Raw genomic sequence first — 19,248 nt, 5'->3', positions numbered from 1 at the left:
TGATCTAACTCGCAGTGGAAGAGAAGGAGGTTCGGTGCTTTCCCACAGCCTCACTATGGCCAGGGCTCTCGGGGTGATCTGGTAGGTTGTAAGGGAGGGGATTCAAAGGTTGGGATAGCCTCAGGGTCTTGATACGTCTCTCCAGAGGCACAATGTCCATGGAGTTGGGGTCTTCCATGAAAAGGACAACTAAATTTTCCAAGCCTCTTTTTCATGCAAAAAAACCCCAGGAAGACTTGCAAGGGGTTGTTATCCCACATCCAAAAAATTAGGGCATGTCAAATTTTTTAACGTTCAATTTCCAAACATTAGGGATGTTCAAAATTTATGATATGCCTTGCGGATTGTAAGGATATTTTGGTTACTTTAATACAATTTAGATGTGCTTGGTAAGTAACTACATAAATATCATAACTTTTTAACATTTTGTTTGTTTCATGCAGATCAGAGTTGGTATCCAGCAGGTTCGGACCAGTTCTGGAGAACTGATAGCGGAAGTTTTGAGTAGTTCGGAGAACCGGTAAATGCCACCTCTGACTGGCCCCACCTCCATCTATTCTCTGCTTCCTGAGTCCCAACTGATCGGGAGGAAATGGGGATTTTGCAGTAACCTTCTCCTGGAGTGGGGAGGAAACAGAGATTTTACAGTATCGTTCCACTGCCACACCCACCAAGCCTCGCCATGCCCACCAAGCCACGCCCACAGAACCAGTAGTAAAAAAATGTTTGAATCCCACCACTGATGCAGATCCAATGCAATTACCAAACATTTTGCAAAGGACTAGGAAAAACAATTAGTGAGCAGAAGCGAATGGGCCAGATAATTCTTGGAGAGTTTAGCTGTCTCTATTTGCTATACTCTTCAGATAGGACAAAGTTACGACAGGAAAAGATTGCATCTGTACACGCACAGACCAGCTCTCAAAAGCTTCTTGCTTCCTGCTCTGCACTGAATGATGCAACATCTCATGGTGCATCAAATAATTTGTATGGAAGGTTGCTAGGCTGTGATTTTGAGGGATCCAGCTTAGGGGGTGAAGAAATGAGTATTATTTTCTTGAACTGAATTTCCACCTGCTTCTAGATTGAAACATTTCTTTTTTCCAGATCTCCTACCTGCCTCAGGTCAGCCACACTGTATTTATGGGGACACTCCAGGAGATAGTGCCGGTGGTCAAGCCTTCAAAGAACAACATCATTAGTATATTAACATTTGTTCTCCACTTCATCCCAAGCGTTTTATACAACATAAAATAAAACCCTGATGAGACAACAAGAACTCTTGCTTCATTTCTCGTGCTCCATTTCTGCACATCAGCTGATCTCTTAGGCTTCTTTGTTCATTCTTCTTTCAATGTGTGCCATTCTTCCCAACCCTTACCTGCATCAAGCTATTGTATCACAAGATACTTTTTACCTGGCCTATATTTCTTGATCTCAGAAATATACCATTGCTCTATCCATTTTTCAGAGATCACCAGAAACACGCCGATGGTACTCAGGGCCAAATTGGATACTGATACATTGGGATTTTTTCTTTTAATTTTCTAGCAACATTTTTTCTACAATGAGAATGCACACTGTATACATATCAAATTACACCGGTTTGGATTTAGCAAACCAGACCCAACAACATCCCCAGAAGTTTTCTGTGTCATCCAATACAAGCCCCTATCCTCCTGACTTGAAGAGATGGAAACAATATTGCTCTTCTGATTTTTTCTCTTGCAATGCTTCTGGAATCAATTTAGGACCAGACTACTTTTCACACAGAAAGAGATAGCTACTCCAAAACAGCCAACACTGAAACAGAAGTATTCCACTGCTCCTGCTGAGTAACCATATGTCACGAGGATGGCAATAAACTTGGGAATGTGCACATAAAAGAACTTCTATGGAGGAAGCTGGGTCTATGGAGGGGATGCAAAAGGCATCTGCAAGTGGCAGTAGGCATCCAGATCCACATACAACCTCTGACTTAATAGCCAGCATCATTTGGAAGCAGAATGCTTACTTATTCTTGTGTCGGAAGGCTGGAGTCAATTCAGATTAATATACTGATTTGGAGAAGGCCCTCTAATGCCTCTGGCTCACCTCTTACTGATCTCCTTCAGGGTGCCACTGCGACAAAGGACAAGGTAATCACTCAGCAGCTTCAGCTGCTCACGATTCTAATAGATCTGCTTCATTTGCTCTACATGGTCATAGAGGGTTTCATTCACCAGCTTCAGGTCAATCAAGGGTTGATTTTGAATTTTGGCTAGGAATTTCAGAGCCTGGCAACCAATCTGACAGAGACAACAAGATGAGAATGTTCCTGTAAAAGCCTCTTGCAGCACTGATCAAATAGCCCCAGCAGAGATTATATTGGTATATAATTGGTATATATACTGGTTCACATTCTAGTAAGGACCTTCTTATCATTTGAACTGATGGTTTGTTTGTTTGTTTGTTTGATTAATTGATTTCCTGCTCATCTCACTCCAGACAGTTTATAATAATAAAAGGGTAGAAAATGAAAAGAGATTGTGTTCTGACAACTGAGATTGTGCCTTGAGAAAAATATACTTTTTCTCTTTACTGAGCTTGGCCATAATTAGAGGATATTAAAAAAACAACAACAACTAACAGCTGAAAAAATGAAAAATCCTAATCAGAATGCTACCTTACTCATAGATTTCTCATTTTATGGTCCTTGAGGTAAATCAGCGTTTCTCAACGTTAACAAGTTTAAAATGTGTGCACTTTTGTTCCCAAAATTTCCCAGCCAGCACTGGGGAATCCACTTGCTGAGGTTGAGAAACACTCAGAGGGAGGGAGGGAGGGAGGTCACATTTTGCTCGTCTGCTTTTTAAAACCTGCACTTATTTGCGCTAACTTGCAATGCAGGTAGGGCACAAAGGAAGGAGATCCTTACAGATGCTCTCAAGCTTTTCTCTTTCATAATGAAAACTACAATCATTTTGTGACTATAGTTGTGCAGGTGGGATTTAAAAGAGACATGAGAAACTATTTCACATTACCGAGCTTATATACCCCCCTCCCACCATAACAGGGCATACCGGATATCTGGAAAGATCCCAGTTATGAATTAGACGTGAAGGTATCACAGACTCTTCATCTTGGTGGCAATTGTCACAGTAATAGAGGCCGGTGAATGAACACAACTTAGGCTTCATAAAGAAGAGCAGCCTGGAAAGGAAAGAAAATGTAAGATCATCTTAAATTGCCGGAATCTGACTCTTGGCTATTGGAGAAGCTTCTGTATTTAAGACAGCCTATTCCGCAGCTGCTGTCTCCAGAGAAGTCAGTTTTCAGTAATTCATTTGCTGACTAGGCCATTGCCTATAGTAAGAGGAAGATATTAGAGCTGAACCAAGGCTCAGCTATTGCTCAGCCTTAATCTCGAGATCTGTGCTTCTGAAGTATGAGGTGCCTGGGTGTATAATACGTATATAAACACACTCACACACAGACCTCCTGCCTTTATTAGAGAACGATATATTTTTATCTACTGCTCAATACATATCAAGAAAGAACCCTCCTTTTTCCTGTGTTACTTTTTTATTTTTAGTCGAAAGAAAACCCAAGGCCAAAACTATCTTTGGAACAGAACTATTTGTTGTTCTGATTTTAGTGGCTAGAAATATAATAACGTACTTTCCTCTGTGACTGAAAAGAAAGATATGCTTCAGAAATGAGGATATTTAGCCTTATCTTTCATAAAAGTGTAGCCTCTTGTCCATTATTTAGTTGTATTATCAGATTTACTACTAAAGGTGTAACCCTTAATTTTTTTCTTGTTCACAAAATTATCTTAGGAATAAAATGGATCCCAATATTTTCTGGTTAATAAAAGTTCCTGCACTTTCTTGCAAGAGACTCATAGGCATTATCTCATCTCGAGACTGAGCGCTATACTGAAGGATTCTTGGACATTTCCCAGTTATCCAAATTGCAAAAACTGGATATTTGTTAAATAATTACAGATACAAGAGTAGTTGAACGTAAGCAATGAAAAACTAAAAGCCAAATGTGTTATTCATTCATTCATTCAAACAGAGAAAAGGGTAGTTGTCACCAAGTAGATTAATCTACGGTCTACTTAGAGATGATGATGAAGATTATGAACTAGAGAACAATATCCAAATATGACTTCACAAACTGCATTTGTTCATAAGACCTGCCTGTCACGCAACAACTGAAATTTGATTTTTTTTTCCGTATCATCAGGAATAATTATTTCAGAAATTTGGGATTGCCTGGGAAAATATTAGACACTGTATTACAAAGGTATTCCACAGTTTTTCTTCTGGATGTCAGCAGAATAGATGGGTGATATCTGGAAAAAGTGATCTGGGAAAGATGACATCATTTCCTAATAAATATGACATACAGACTGGCTCAAAGCCAGGAATAAGGCACTGGAGCTAGGAGGAAATGAAGCCAAGGACAGGAAGTTTCAGTGCAGCTGCAGGAAAAGCATTTCCGGAATCAACATCATTCGTTCATTGTGAGGCCCCTAGCATGTGATTGTGACAGATTTACCATTTCTCAATTTTATAAAAAAGTGCTAATAAAAATATGGTAATACTTTACATGTATGATAAATCTGTACAGGTATAGTAAGTATCTATTTGTATTTAAATAGATTTGTTTGCCGTTTCCATATCATTTTTTTCATCTTGGATTTGTGTGAATTTAGTAACCTGTTAGTGTTTTCTAATGATAGTTCATTAAAAATGTAGTGAGATACAATGATGTTCTCAAGTCCCCAAACAAAGAGTTAATATCCCATGATAAACAATTGACTCAACGTCCAAAGGGCTGCGTCAGGGAGATTCAGAAAAATCATTTTAAAAATAATAATAATAATGCTTTTGGCAGCTACTGAAAATTAATGTCTATTTGGCATGCCAGAGATATCAAACAAACAAAAGCCCCACAGAACAAAACTAGCAATTCTTACAGGGGAGACCACTGGTGAGACTGGTGAAAGAAGCTGGTCTGTTCCTGGAAGGCTTCCGTCACAACCATTGACTTCACTGGCCCAGGTTTTAGTTCCTCCCTTGATGTTGCAATGAATTTGGGCCACATCCACAGGTTCTTTGGTCACAATTATTGTGGCTAGCATCGAGGTCTGTTGGACTAACAGATTCTCCACTCTTAGGTAAATTGGGAAGCTGTGAATTTGTCATTAATGCAGGTAGCATGATGTCAACAGAAGCTTCTGCCATTACAGTATGAGGAAGGTGCGCAGTGCAGAAACTGGTGGCAGGGCCGGGGCACTCTGGTGGGGAAGACCGAGAGACAATGTTTGCTTCATGAACTCCTACAGATTCCAGCTTTCTCTGTGTCCTGGTAAATTCTGCTAACACTCTGGAAAGAAATAGAAACATTTAAAACATTTGCAAGAGAGAGGTCATCTCCAGTATTCTATCTCTCAATTTGCCACACGCATTCCACAAATAAGGTATCAACGATGACTGAAGTTTAGTCACATATAATTCAATGCATTCAATAACTATTAATTTGCTCTTTCAAGCATCAAAATAAACTGTTTAAATACATGAATAAAATTGATGCAGTCTATACTATGTGTTAAGTTGGTCTAAAGCACGGGTGTCAAACTAGCGGAGTCATGTTGACATCATGTCATGTATCACAACATTTCCCCCCTTTCAGTAGCTGGGGTGGGTGTGGCCTGCATGTGACGCAACCGGCTGGTGGGGCACCAGTTTGACACCCCTGATCTAAAGAATTAGAATCGGCAAGTTAAATATCCAGCATGCACAGTATTTTGAGAGTGAATATTCTAGTGCAGACAAAATAGATAGGAATTTGGCCATGTGTTCAAATTGCTCCTTAGTTGTGGATTTACTGAGTGAATCATCCAGACAAGACTACAGCTTTCTCAAATGCTGAAAATGGTGCCACTGTCAAACCTATAATTGATAAACTCTTACTAGCATATAAACATTTTCAATGTTTGTTTGTAGATAATGCAACATACTAACTATAAAAAAACCTATGAACTACTGATTATGCTGCTGTGATGTAACATAAATGCTAAAAGAAAATCAGAACAGTTGTCGTGAATGAAATGGAAAGATTGTTTAACCAAGGGAGTACTTTAACCATTGTGTGGTTAAAGTAAAATGAACAAACAGGACCAATGATAGGAGACGCAAGCCTCTATCTGAGGTTTAGAAAAAGGACAGAAAAGATATGCGGGTTTCCCATATCCACTTCCCATATTGATATGCAACCATATTATTAAGAATTCAGGAATTGTTATTTTAGTATTAGGCTGAATCCCACTAAAGTTCTGCTTTAATTTTCGCAGACTTAGGATATTATGTGATATATCATTTTTGCTGTCATACTCACTCTTGGAGGTCCTGGTTCTGGTCCAAGTCTGCTGTTGCTGCTGTCATGTCAAATTCAGAGTCATTGGAGATGGGCTCTTTCTCCCTAGCTGGGCTGGTAGTGCTGGTAAGATTGGCTGGGAGAAGAATGTCAGAATCAAGGCTGGAAGAGAGCTGTGAGGAACCAGTTGTGCTGATGCTCAAGTTGGAAGCTGTGAGTTTATCTGCCTGTTGACTTTTCGGGACAGGCAGGATGGCTGGGTGAGCTTCAATTTCATCAGAGCCAGAAGATTGTGAGAGAAAACCAAGTGTCTCCTTTCTTTGAGATTCCAGCCCCACAAGAGGATCCAACAGTTCCCAGGCAGGACAAAGGCCTGACAAGGATAAAGGTGTGATGGTCCACTCGTTCAATACTGCTGACTTATAGGAGAGGTCAAAAGCCAAAGAAGACAAGCCCTGCAAATAGCTGAGGAGAAATTCAACCTCCTCGGGATCCAGAAGCAGAGCAGGTGAATGGTAATATTCAGAGAGTTGAGACTTTTCATGAAGCAAGAGTTTTAGGTAACACTCCATCAGGCCATCATTCAGAGCCAGCCTCAACCACGCACGGCAACGCCCCACATCTGTATTGATGAAGACCAAGTTTTCCAGTTCAGAAATTATGTTTCTGAAAAAGAAGAAACATCCAGGGAGGGGGAAATACAACATCCATTAAAAGGACAGCTCCCAAAAACAAGAGAAAGCAGTTTTGGACAGTCGTACAAGTTGGGTTGGATGCATTATTGTCTGATGAAAACATCAAGAGGTAAAACGGTAAAGGAGTCCCTGTGGCTTTTACTCTACTAACGGTTGCCAACAATAGTGGGCAGAGCTTATCTTCCATTTGAACAGCTATGGAGCCAGTGCTTCCTAAAGACATTTCTGTCATCTTATGGCCAGCATGATGTCATGGAGCATTTTTCTTCCCACTGAAGTGGTACCTAGTTATCTACTCACATTTGCATGCTTTCGAATGGCTAAGTTGGAAAGAACTAGGGCAGACATGTCAAACACAAGGCCTGCGGGCCAAATCCAGCCCTTGATGTAGTTAGATCTGGCCAGAGGGGCCACCCTGGAGACAGCGAGGGGCCGGACCTTGCCACCTTGACCCCGATCCATCCCTGGGTGCATGTCTCCATGGGCCAGATCTAAGGCTGATCCTGTTCCTGCCCAGATGGCTGCCACAAAGTTATAGTATAGCAGCACATAGAGCCCCAGCAGTGTTGCATCAAGCAACGGCATCTCCGCTGCCTCCTTGGTCTGCGCCAACCTGACCTCACAGTCCACAAAGCTTCCCTTTCACTGGGACTGCCCCTGCAGGGAAAAGCCACATCTATTGGCAACATGGGCCCTGGCTGCGCTGCCAAACTCACTTAGAAGCTTATGGAAAAGTTTTCCTGCACACAGAAATGCAAATGGTATGTGAATGCTTTCCTTTCCTGTGAGGGGAGTAGGGAGGGAGAAAAGAAGGAAAGACGGAGGAACTAAGATGGAGAACAGGCAGCAACGGCTGTAAAAAACTCTTCCAAAAGTAATGACATGTCCTGAAAATAAGGCCATGCCACATTTTTTAGTGGGCAAAAATATAAGCCCTCCCGCAAAAATAAGCCCCCTGGACAATCCCCCCCCCCTCCAGCCAGGCAGAGTGCTGCTCACCAACCTAGCAGTATCCTGAAAGTGTCAAGCCACGGGAACCGGAGGGGGGCAAAGGAGCTCGTGTGTTTGATGCCTTTGGGATACTGCTAGGTTGGTGAGCGGTGCTGTGCCCAGCTGGAGAGGGGGGTTGCCGGGCAGCTACTCTCTTGCGAGCGGGCTCCCAAAGAACTGGGCAAAGCCTTAGAGGTGAACGGCTGTGTTGCGCTGTCGCAGCAGCACAACACAGCAGCCATGAAGCAACCACGCTCACCAGCAGCCACCCAGCAAACCCCCTTTCCAGCTGGGCACAGCGCCATTCACTGACCTAGGGGTATAGCCAAGCTGCGTGAGTGCCTGTTTGCCGCTGCCTGCTTGGCTCCTTTGAAAAGCCAATGAATGGCGCTCTGCATGGCTGGAGGCTCCCGCTCGTGCGCCTCTCAGACTCACGATGCTCTGGCCCAGCTTTCCCTGCAGAGTCAGGGCACCTCCGCTGCCGCCGCCATCCCAGCATGGCTTTTTTGGCAGACTCCAAACTAAATCTCAGTGGCCGCTCTGGGTGTACGCTCTATGGTTATGGACTGGATGCCGGCAGAGCATACTCCCAGAGCGTACAACCATAGAGCGTATGCCCAGAGCAGCCACTTCTGGAAGACTTGGTTTGGAAGCCGCCAAAAGAGCTTTGGGATGGCGGCAGTAACAGCAGAGGAGCTGTGGTTCTGCAGGGAGAGCTGGGCCAGGGTATCGTGAAGTTGGGAGGCGCAGAAGTGGGAGCAAAACAGCCGCTCATGCAACCCCCCTCTCCAGCCTTGCAGAGCGCCATTCACTGGCATTTTGAAGGTGCCAAGCCGCGGGAGCTGGAGGGTGGCGAAGAGCCACTCACGTGGCTTGGTGATACCCCCTAGGTCAGTGAATGGCACTGTGCCCGGCTGGAAAGGGGGTTTGCCGGGTGGCTGCTCGTGAGTGTGGTCGCTTCATGGCTGCTGTATTGCGCTGCTGAAATTGCGCAACCCAGCCGTTCGCCCGAGGCTGTGCCCAGCTTTTTGGGAGCCCGCTCACAAGAGAGCAACCGCCCAGCAACCCCAAAACAATAAGCCCCCCCTGATAATAAGGCCCAAGTCATATTTTGTGGGTCAAAAGAAAATAAGACCGTATCTTATTTTCAGGGAAACACGGTATATACATACATACATACATGTATTTTTATATTTTTAACTGAGTTTTAATCTATACTGGACTGTTACAAAAGCACATGGAGTGTGGCTACCATGTGTTTTAGAAACATTTTAACAATACTACAACCCAGGATTTTTAAGAAGGGGGAAAAGAAGAAAGAGACAGCACTCTGCAGCAGAGAGTCCATCCAAGCCATTGAAGCAGAAAATGGAAGATTATACTGCAAACAGTCTCTTCCAGCAAGTAACTCATCTGCGGTCGCCTTATGAAATAAATTTAATTTATGTGAGTCACTGGAATGGGACCTACAAACCGAACTTGAAAGCAAACAGCATGTAGAACTGTTCTCCTCCCTCTCAGAAAATGTTTCCCCTCCTTGGAACTCAGCAGCAGCCTTCCTTGCACATGAGGGAGATGTAATAAATTTAAAGGGGGAAAATGTGAGATTTACTCTCTAGACAATGTTTGCTTACAGCTCAAACTATAAACTCAATCTGTGAACTTTTATCAACTGTCATAAGTAAGGTTGACTGCCAGGAAGGAAGGAAGGAAGGAAGGAAGGAAGGAAGGAAGGGAGGGAGGGAGGGAGGGAGGGAGGGAGGGAGGGAGGGAGGGAGGGAGGGAGGAAGGAAGGAAGGAAGGAAGGAAGGAAGGAGAGAAAGAGAAAAGGGGGAGGAAGGAAGGAGATAAGGGGATAAAAGAAGAAAGGACATGGGAATGAGAAGGAGGGAGGCAGGGGAGGAAGAAAAGGAGAGGGAAGAATAAGGAAGAGAAGATGAAAGTGGAAGGAAGGAAGGAAGGAAGGAAGGAAGGGAGGGAGGGAGGGAGGGAGGGAGGGAGAGATAGATATTGGAATGAGACAGAGGGAAGTCCTGCCTTAGCATTTGGCCACCAATAGTCCTGCTGCCCTTTTTTTGCCATCCCCTTGCTCCCTCCTCCTGGCCTCTCCTGGTGGTCTTCCATCCTATCACTGAGGATGCTTTGCTTTACAAAGCCGGGTCTCCTTGTGTGGTGAGAATGTGGGCCTCCCCCTGACCCACCTACTCTGCCCTCCTGCACCCATCATGAGCAACCTGGCCAAGGAGAGTGAGCACAGCAGCAGCAGTTTTGAGGAGGAGGTAAGCACAGCTGGGAGCCCCCTTAGGAAAGCAGGGCTGGGCTGGACTGCAGGGTCCCAGTGCCCTGGAGCTTGAGGACTGGACTGCCCTCCGCTGCCCAGAGCTCTGGGCAGCCTGTACCACCGTCCGGGGTCTTCTGCGTGGCCAGAGAAGGGCAGTGAGGCTCCTCTGGTAGACTAGGCTTGGTGCTCACTGTAGTCTCGCCTTTCTCCACTGGAAACCTCAGGATCCCCTCTTCCAACCTTGCCAGGCCTCCCAGAGGAGGCAGAGAACAACACTGCTATGTGTGGAATCATGGAGGAGAAAGTTGGCAGGAAGCAGTTTCCTCTGAATCCAATTTCTGCCTTGACAGTCTTCTGGAGAGGAGGAGGAAAGGGTGGAGGGCAGAGGTGGGTTCCTACCTCTGCCCTAGTAATGTGGCGGCCTAGGTTGCTGGAACCGGCAGCACCCCATGCCTGCCATGCTTCCGAATCGGTTCTCCTATGGGGCGGCCATCTTGTTTTCCAGTTTTACGCACAAGCAGAACAATTTTCAGTGAAAAAATTAATTTCCTCTCCATTTTTTAAGGTTTTGCGCATATGCAGACCTTTTTATTTGCAAATGCACATGCACACATAGCTCTCACAAAATATTTGAGGCACTAATGCTGGCAGAAACTCATCCCTGGTGGATGGGGAGCTGCATGAGGGAAGGCTGCCTCAACAAGCCGGCATTTTTATCTGTGATTGGAAATGGGGATTCCCTTTCGAGAACAGCCAGCCTCCTTCATGCACTGCTCCCCTGCCTCCTCCTTTGCTCTCCAGAGATCTATCAGTTGGACTCGGAGGAAACTGTTTCTTGCAAACTTTCTCCTTGTGCTTCCATATACAGCAGCAGCAGCCTTTGTCTCCTGCTTTGCTGGGAGGGGGCACTGGACAGGGAAATGCCAATACTGTCTGGGTTTGGGAGAAGAATGTCTCCTTTGGCATGTTGTGCTCATACACGGACATGTGTGCATGCACATACACCCACTATTCCAAGCTTGGAGATTTTTATCCATATCTGACTTACAAAGTATGGATCATGTGTGGGCTTGGTGAGAAGGGTTCTTCTTCTGTGGATAAAAATCTTCAAACTTGGAATGGTATGTGTGTGTGCGTGAACATGTGTTTGGCTGCCAGCACCTTGAGGAACCGAGGATCTTGTGGGACACCAAATTGTCTCCACAAGCCAGTGTGTGATTTGTTCCGTCCTGACCCAGCCATCCCGAGTCAGCTGCACCCACCCAGTGATTGGTGCAGAGCTGGCCATGCCCACCAAGCCACACCCACTAGTTGTGGCGACTCGGCTACTGGCTACTGTTACTTCCCAAATCAAAATTGCATCATTTCTCAGTCTCACCTGTGAGTAATAGATTTTAGCAGAGTCCAAAACACTGGCTGAGGAAGTCGCCCTCCATGTTTTTTCCCTTTTGCTCCAACCTCTGCTTTGATGTGCTTAGTGTTCAAACCATGCACAAACACAGCCTCCAATACACAACAAAGAGTATTAGCATCTTCATCATCACTTGTTACAAGAGCATCAGAGGTCACATAATGCTTCTGCAGGGCTTTGATGGAGTTCACCAGCTGCTTCTTGATCAACTAAAGTAACATAAATACAGGATTAGGTTGCACCAAGATTAAATAAACCTTCCCACTTCCCAATTACTATTAATACTATGCAAGCACTGGCAAATCTCAATGGGTGACTATAATAGTACGGTCTGAGCAATGTAGTTCAAGAAAGAGGCTAAAAAATAGAAAGTATATGAAGTATATTGTTTGAAATGGATCATTTCCTTTAATGTTGATGCAGCATGGATTGGAAACATTCAATATTTTGGTCTCAGATAATAAAAATACTTTAAAAAATCATTATAGTATGAATTATCTCTTGAAGCAGAAGACAGGAAGTTGATTAAAGACATTTCAATAAGAGCCAGTATCCCTGGCTTTTATTTTCTTAAGCGTGATGCAGACTTAAAGCACAATTTCCAATATCTACTCTTTCAAGTTATGCAAAATGTTTCACTTGGAGCTGACTTTTAAAATACCACATTGAGCAACGTGTTTTAACCAGCTTCCGTTTCTTTCTAATGCTCCAGTACAATTCATACATTTTCTGCTATTGGAAAACCAGTTGTTTTTATTAACAGGTAAGAAATGGGAGGGAAAGGGGGGAGGGAGAGATAAATTTTGTAACCGTGCCTAATTTTCCTCATTTTCCTCTGTTATAATGTTGAAGCCATTAACATAATAGTCCCTTTGTTCCCTTTTCCCATCTTACTCGCTTCTCTTGTGGGGGAGATTAGGTTGTTGCTTTGGTAGTGGAACACTTGGTTGGTGTGGGTGGAAAACTGTGACCATCTTAGACCAAGCCAAGTCCAAAAATGCCAGGGAATTTTTAGAAATCTTGCAGTCTGACAAATTAGCCATTAACAGGCACATAGACATAAACAAAATCTATATACTATGCAATCAACAGGTCAAAAAAGGAACAAAAAGACCAGAACGCCTCCCCACCGGGCAATCAGCACCCTGATAACTCCAAGATTAACCATCGGGTAAACAATACTTCAATCAAGGAACTGCAAACAAGTCAATGGTAAAGAGCTCAACAAAAGAACCTCTAAGACCTCGCCCACAGACAGTGACCGGATAAGCCACCAGAAATATAAACTGAGAACAAGCCCCACTCCTTACTAGCACTGATGAAGTTGCCTGGTTTGGGTAATGAAACATCTGCAAGAAAAGAAGCTCAGATATTTCATCTAATATAACTAAAGGCCTCATTTTCATTCTACAATATATATTCAGTTAACATTAGCATTATTTTCCCCCAGAAAGTATACTTCTATTCATTATTGTCCTTGCATTTCATACCTTAAAACAGAGATCTTATTCCTTCATTTTTCAACAAGGCGTCGCTGCCTATATATACCAGTTTTCATTTGTTCCCCCATTAGAATTGCTTTATCAGCAGCGAAATATCATTATAGTAAGTTCTTAACCTTTATTATTATTTGAAGATGCAGATGTTAAAACAACTGTAACCAAATGACATGCTGCATGTGATGATGGTTTCTTTCTTTCTTTTTTTTCCCCTTCTTTTTTGGACTTTTTTGTCCTTTTTGTCCTTTTTGGCTTCCCCCTCCCCCCCTTTTTTAAAACCCTAGCTTATTGTGGTGTTTATTAAATATACAACAGAGAGATATGGGATGTATAAACGTAGTAGGGATGCACCTGTGATCAAATGACATATTGTATGTGATGATGGGGTTTCCCCCCCTTTTTTTTCTTCTCCTTTTCCCATTGTTGTCTATGTAATAAAAAATAAAAAATAAACATGCAAAAAAAAGAAGAAAAGAAGCTCAGATAGCAACAATGACCTCTAATAATAGTGTTGTAAAAAAAGGTGGTTTAGATGATAAAGACGGATTTTAGAAGAAAATAAATGAAGGTATTAATTGGAACATGAGAAAATTAGAGAATAATTACCAATTAGCAATACCAATTAGTACCAATTGGTATTAATAACTGCCAATAATGTTGAGCTTTGCTTTGAAAACTGGAAGGCGACCCCATGTGCTGTGTCCAGACCAAATCCCAGAGCAGATCTTTAAAATTGAATTATGTATAATTGACAGAAATAGCAACCTTTTCGACTTACGGCCACAATTGAACCCACACTTTCTGTTGCTAAGCAATATAGTAATTAAGTGAGTTGAACTACCTTTTACAATCTTTTTTGCCATAGTTGTTCAGTGAATCACTGTGGATTTTAAGTGAATCTGGCTTCCTCCATGATTTTGCTTGTCAGAAGCCAGTTGGGAAGGTTAAAGTGATCACATGACCCCAGAACAGTGCAACTATCATAAGGACATGCCAGTGGCCAAGCGCCCAAATCTTGATCATGTGACCACGGGGATGCTACAATGTGTGAAAACTATTCATTAGTCACATTTTCAGTATTATTGTAACTTTGAATGTTCACTTAACAAATGGTTGTACGTTAAAAATTACCTCTATGGCAACTTATGCCATTTCTATGTTAAACTCAGCTATTTAATCTGATGAATTTCCTCACCAACTGGACATGTCCTTACATCCAAAACAGCCTTATTTCCAGATATTAGTTCAGGAATCTGTACTCACCTGGGTAATTTCCTGTGCTCGACAGCCATTCCTAGTTGTCTATCTTTGCTTCTGTCTCACTCCGACATCACATGATAACCTGGGGAAAAATAAAAACAGAGTGGAATTTTTACCAGAGCCCTACATAAGCAAAGCATAATTACTGATAAATAGTCTGGGCTATGTGCCACTTTTCTACTTATTTACCCAAAAGTAGATATTGGTGAATGAATATACATTTGAGTAGGGATGGGGAGAGAACAGTTGGCAAGATCTTTCCAACTGTCCTTCCAGCAATGTTCCTTCCTCGTGATCCCTATGATTTAGATTTGCTGAGTTGTGACAGAAGCGTCTTTATTTGTGAAGAATGTAAAAAGAAATATTTTCCATGACGGTAATGACTAAAAACCTGGCTTATTATTGACCACTCAATTAGAGAACCTTTTGGTTCGTCTTAATAAAGCTTTTAATGGTCAGTAACAATTCCTCTTTCCCTTAAGAAGAATAAAAGAAACTGGCCTAAAACATGCAGGTGTCACAACATTATAAGCAGAACATAAGTTAGCCAAAGAAACACATTTATGAAGCAAGAGTTCTAGGTGACTCAAGTAAATGTCCACTGCCTTATATAGTTTATCCCACAATCCAACCAATAATAAAATTGTTTCACCACACCAAATGTCCCTACTGGCCTAGATTTGGATATGTGTAAACATACTTCCAATGAATTCTCCAAAATTCCTGGGAACTTGATTCTCCACAATGCTTAGCAAAGTGTTAAATTTCTTATTACATTACAACTCCCTTTCTTCTTTCTATTCCTTTATTTCATTTCTTCTGAAGCCCACTTACCAGTAGCTACAGCTAGAGCCCCAGGATGTTACAACTCCTTTCCTTCATAAAGCAATACACAAACTAATACCATTGGTACTCGAACACCACGTATTTCATTGAGATGGATGAGTTGTCTGAATAGGGTCACAGAGGCTCAGGAGACCAAGGACAAAAGCTGCATTGGCCTGTGGAATAGGGGTAGAATGGAGACAATAAGCCTCTGATCTTAAGGCTGATCTTGTCACAAGACTTCCTGAACTCTGAACACTGCAGTATTAAAAGCTGAGCACAGCAACCACACTTTAAATTTCTTTTAAACTCTGACATCCTATTGATGGAGAGAAAATTTGCCTCTTCATATTTGCACAGATTAGATTTCCTTCCATGGACAACAAAAACACAATGTAGTATAGTGATCACATTTTTGGAACCTCACAAGTCCAAATTAAAATATATTCCTGGGTGACTCACTGGATGGGCTTTTAAGATTCCTAAAATATATTCCCAGCAGCATTGATGATAGGTTGATTTTCCAGCATTGTGGGAAAAATTGGGCTATAGTCCAGTGGTAGAATGCTACCTTGCAAACAGAAAGCGAAGTTCAATACTTGGCATCTCCAGTAATAATTAAGGTGACCAGATTTTCAGATTGGTAAAGAGGGACACCTTTGACCGGGGGGGGGGGGGGGGCTTGATTAAAAATTTTATACGGAGCAACAAAAATTTTCATACAACGCAAAAATAGTATTGTAATTTTTTTTATTTCAACATAACCACAATTTACAAATATAATACGAATTCTGATCTTAGAAGGCCATGACCTGCAGGAAGGCTGGCATAATTGCTTATGGAATGACAAACATAAAACGCACAAATACTTTCAAAATCATTAATTAGAAGAACTTTACTGCAACAATGGCTCAAAATAAAAAAAAATCCACTGTGTGAAAATCCCAAATTGGCTATCACCAACAGAAAGAACGACACACCCAAATTTTACAGATTGGAACAAAATTCTAAGATACAAAGATCTAATTGACAGACAAGGAAATTTAAAAACAATTGAAGAATTGGCAGATCAGAATATGAAAGTTGATTGGCTAACCTACCTCCAAATTAAAACTAAATACAATAAAGACACTAAAATATATGGTATTGAAACAGAACCACACAAATTGGATAAAATTATTCAAAGTCCGGACAGAAAGATGATAGGGAAAATATACAAATTCCTCTTGAAGTATCAAATGGAAGAGGAAATTGTAAAAGAACCAATGATAAAATGGGCACAGAACTTTGGCTATAACATTGAACTAGACAAATGGGAAAAATTTTGGGGAATAAATTTAAGAATGACACTATCAATTCCATACAAGGAAAACCAGTACAAAATGCTTTATTATAGATGGCATCTAGCACCGTCAAGATTGGCCAAAATTTCAACAAATACCTCGCTAAATTGCTGGAAATGTGATTCAATACATGGCACATATTATCATTTATGGTGGACTTGTGAAGAGGCAAAAAAATTCTGGAAAAGGATCAAAAATTGGTTGGAAGAAATAACAAAGGTTAAATTAGATTGGAAACCTGAACTCTTTCTATTAGGAATTATACTGACAAAATACAAAAAAGAAATACAATATCTAATATTACGTATACTTACAGCAGCAAGGATCGCTTTCGCCCAGAAGTGGAAAAATAAACTAAACCTAAATGAAGATGAAATAATAAGAAAAATTATGGACTGTGCCGAAATGGATAAATTAACGAAAGAAATACAGGGAAAAGAAGAATTAGAATTTTATTGGATATGGATAATTGGTATATAGTTGGATGGAACAAAGGAATAAAATGAAAAAATAGAATAACACTCAAAAATAATAATTATGAGTAAAACAAGGGGGCCAAGATTTGTGAATTCAAATCAGGATGATAGCTGGAAAATAGACTGTAGATTAGAACCCTAAAGAAAAAAGGAAAGGATATGAAACAAAGTTGGGTGTGTGGAAATACCATCCCCAAGAAAACATGAACTGGGATCTGAAAAAGACACCTGTCCTATAAAACAATAGAAAAAGAAAGGAAGGGAAGAAGAAAGGAAGGAGGGGAGGAAGGAAGTAGAGAATTGAGGGATGAAGGAAAGGAAAGGAGAGAGTAGAAGAGAGAGAAAGAGAAGGAGAGAAAGTAGGAGAGGAAGAAGAAGTGTGGAGGAGAGGTAAGGGAAGAAGAAAGAGTGTTATTCTATTTCCCCCCCCCCCCACCCATCTCTGCTGCTGCTGGACTGTGAAGGGACAAAGGCTAGTGGAGAAGGCGGGGTGGGGCGGGAAGCCAGCCCGTGGCGGCTACTGCCAGCCCGCGGCCTCCCTACCCTGAGAGAGAAACCCGGGAGAAGATGTGGGGAGGGGAGGGAATTCATCGCTGTTGGTTTTGCCAGCCAGAGACCTTGGGCAAACTTACAGGTTGGCAATGCCCGCCTTGTGCACGGCAGTGGAGATGGCTTTGATGGCCATGCAGAGCGAGTTGAGCAGCTGGGTGAGCTCTCCGGTGCCCCGCGCTTTCCTGCCTCCTTCCATCACGAACCAGGTCACAGATAGTGGTCACCTTGGTGTCGAAGGTGGACCGGTCTGTCATGATGGCAAACGGCTGTGGTGTTGGCGCTTGGACAGGGAGGAGGAGGAGGAGGAAGAAGAAGAGGAGGAAGTGGTGGCCGAGCCGAATCCTTTTGAGAGGGGACGGGCGCGACCTGGGAAGCGTCGGCATGCCCGCCTAACTCTGCAAAGGGGGAGAAGGAGAGGAGGGCCGTCTCCTCCCCCCAGCCGCCCTATTGTGGAGAGACAAAGGCTAGTGGAGGAGGCGGGGCGGGGGGAAAGCCAGACCGCAGCGGCTACTGCCAGCCCGCGGCCTCCCTAGGGAAGGCCTTTGCAAGGGAAGGCCTTCCCTTGATAAAGGCCACCGCCGCCCACCTGAAGTGGTGAAGCCTCCTGATTCCCACCGGTTACTCACCAGTGAAGCAGCAAAAGCAAACGGCGAAGGCGAAATGAAATGGAGACTTGTGAGTCGCGCGGCATGCTTAAGTGGACTCCAGCCAATCAGTGAGCTGGCTGGGATGGAAAACTTTAAGCACGCGGCGTGCTTAAAGTTTTCCATCCCAGCCAGCTCACTGATTGGCTGGGGTCCAGGCCAATCAGTGAGCGGCAGGCTGGGCTGGCTTAGATTTTTAGTGTAGAATAGATGGGGGAATGGAACGAGCGAGCTAGCGGCAGCTGATGGGCGGGGGAGCGAGCGCCAAAATAAAGCGGGGTCTTTTGAGAACGGCCCAGGACACGGGAAAAATTATGAAAAGGCATGCCTGTCCCGCCAGATGCGGGACGTCTGGTCACCTTAGTCATAATGCTATGAAAATCTCTGAATGAAACCTAGTTATTTTCTGCACAGAAATGCACCTAGGCAATTGCCAGATACTTTAAACTTTAAATTCCTGTCAAACCACTCAGACCAGTCAATGGCAAGGGAATGTGGGAGTCATTCATTCTAAATAGCAAGAAATTGCCTAACCAGGCCTAGACAGTATTAATCTAAATAGATCACGGACGGAAAGCACTAACAGTGCTTTTCGAACAGGTAGAGAGACCAATGGTTGGTACTTAATGACAGGGCTCCAAATTTTATTTTCCAAGTCTTACATCTGAGAGAGAAAAATGTATCATGAATGTTCTATAAGCATGCAGGATGATTTTCCTCCCCATCCCCCAACTATATTCATTTTACTTACCAAATTAAACTATCTATGCAATTTATATTTTCCTGGATAATGCCTTTCCTGCCAAGCACAAAGACATGACAAAGCAATTTTGAAACCTTTGTGCCCAGTTTTATAGCACTTTTTGAAATTGTTTCACTTGAATAGAATACAAATTTGAACTA

At 42.7% G+C, this 19,248-nt stretch overlaps 1 pseudogene across 1 annotated transcript in view; it reads right to left on the bottom strand.

Annotated features, from left to right (window-relative positions):
- The window catches only part of LOC106544554 (pleckstrin homology domain-containing family M member 1-like), a 32,063-nt pseudogene extending 14,108 nt beyond the window's left edge, over window positions 1-17,955 (bottom strand). Inside the window, exons 1-8 of the transcript XR_015696521.1 lie at window positions 17,905-17,955; window positions 14,509-14,547; window positions 11,714-11,955; window positions 6,391-7,035; window positions 4,970-5,379; window positions 3,063-3,192; window positions 2,095-2,288; window positions 1,117-1,180 (exon numbers count right to left, since the gene is read on the bottom strand). The product of XR_015696521.1 is annotated as a pleckstrin homology domain-containing family M member 1-like (transcript). The remainder of the gene's footprint in view (window positions 1-1,116; window positions 1,181-2,094; window positions 2,289-3,062; window positions 3,193-4,969; window positions 5,380-6,390; window positions 7,036-11,713; window positions 11,956-14,508; window positions 14,548-17,904) is intronic.
- Between the last annotated feature and the right edge of the window lie 1,293 nt (window positions 17,956-19,248).

The sequence above is a fragment of the Thamnophis sirtalis genome, unplaced genomic scaffold, assembly GCF_051295495.1.
Source record: "Thamnophis sirtalis isolate CommonGarterSnake01/CBP01778 unplaced genomic scaffold, rThaSir2_p1.2 scaffold_4, whole genome shotgun sequence".
NCBI classification, from domain to species: domain Eukaryota; kingdom Metazoa; phylum Chordata; class Lepidosauria; order Squamata; family Natricidae; genus Thamnophis; species Thamnophis sirtalis.
Note: the sequence above shows the minus strand (reverse complement) of the source record. Positions and strands in the feature narration are given on the sequence as shown.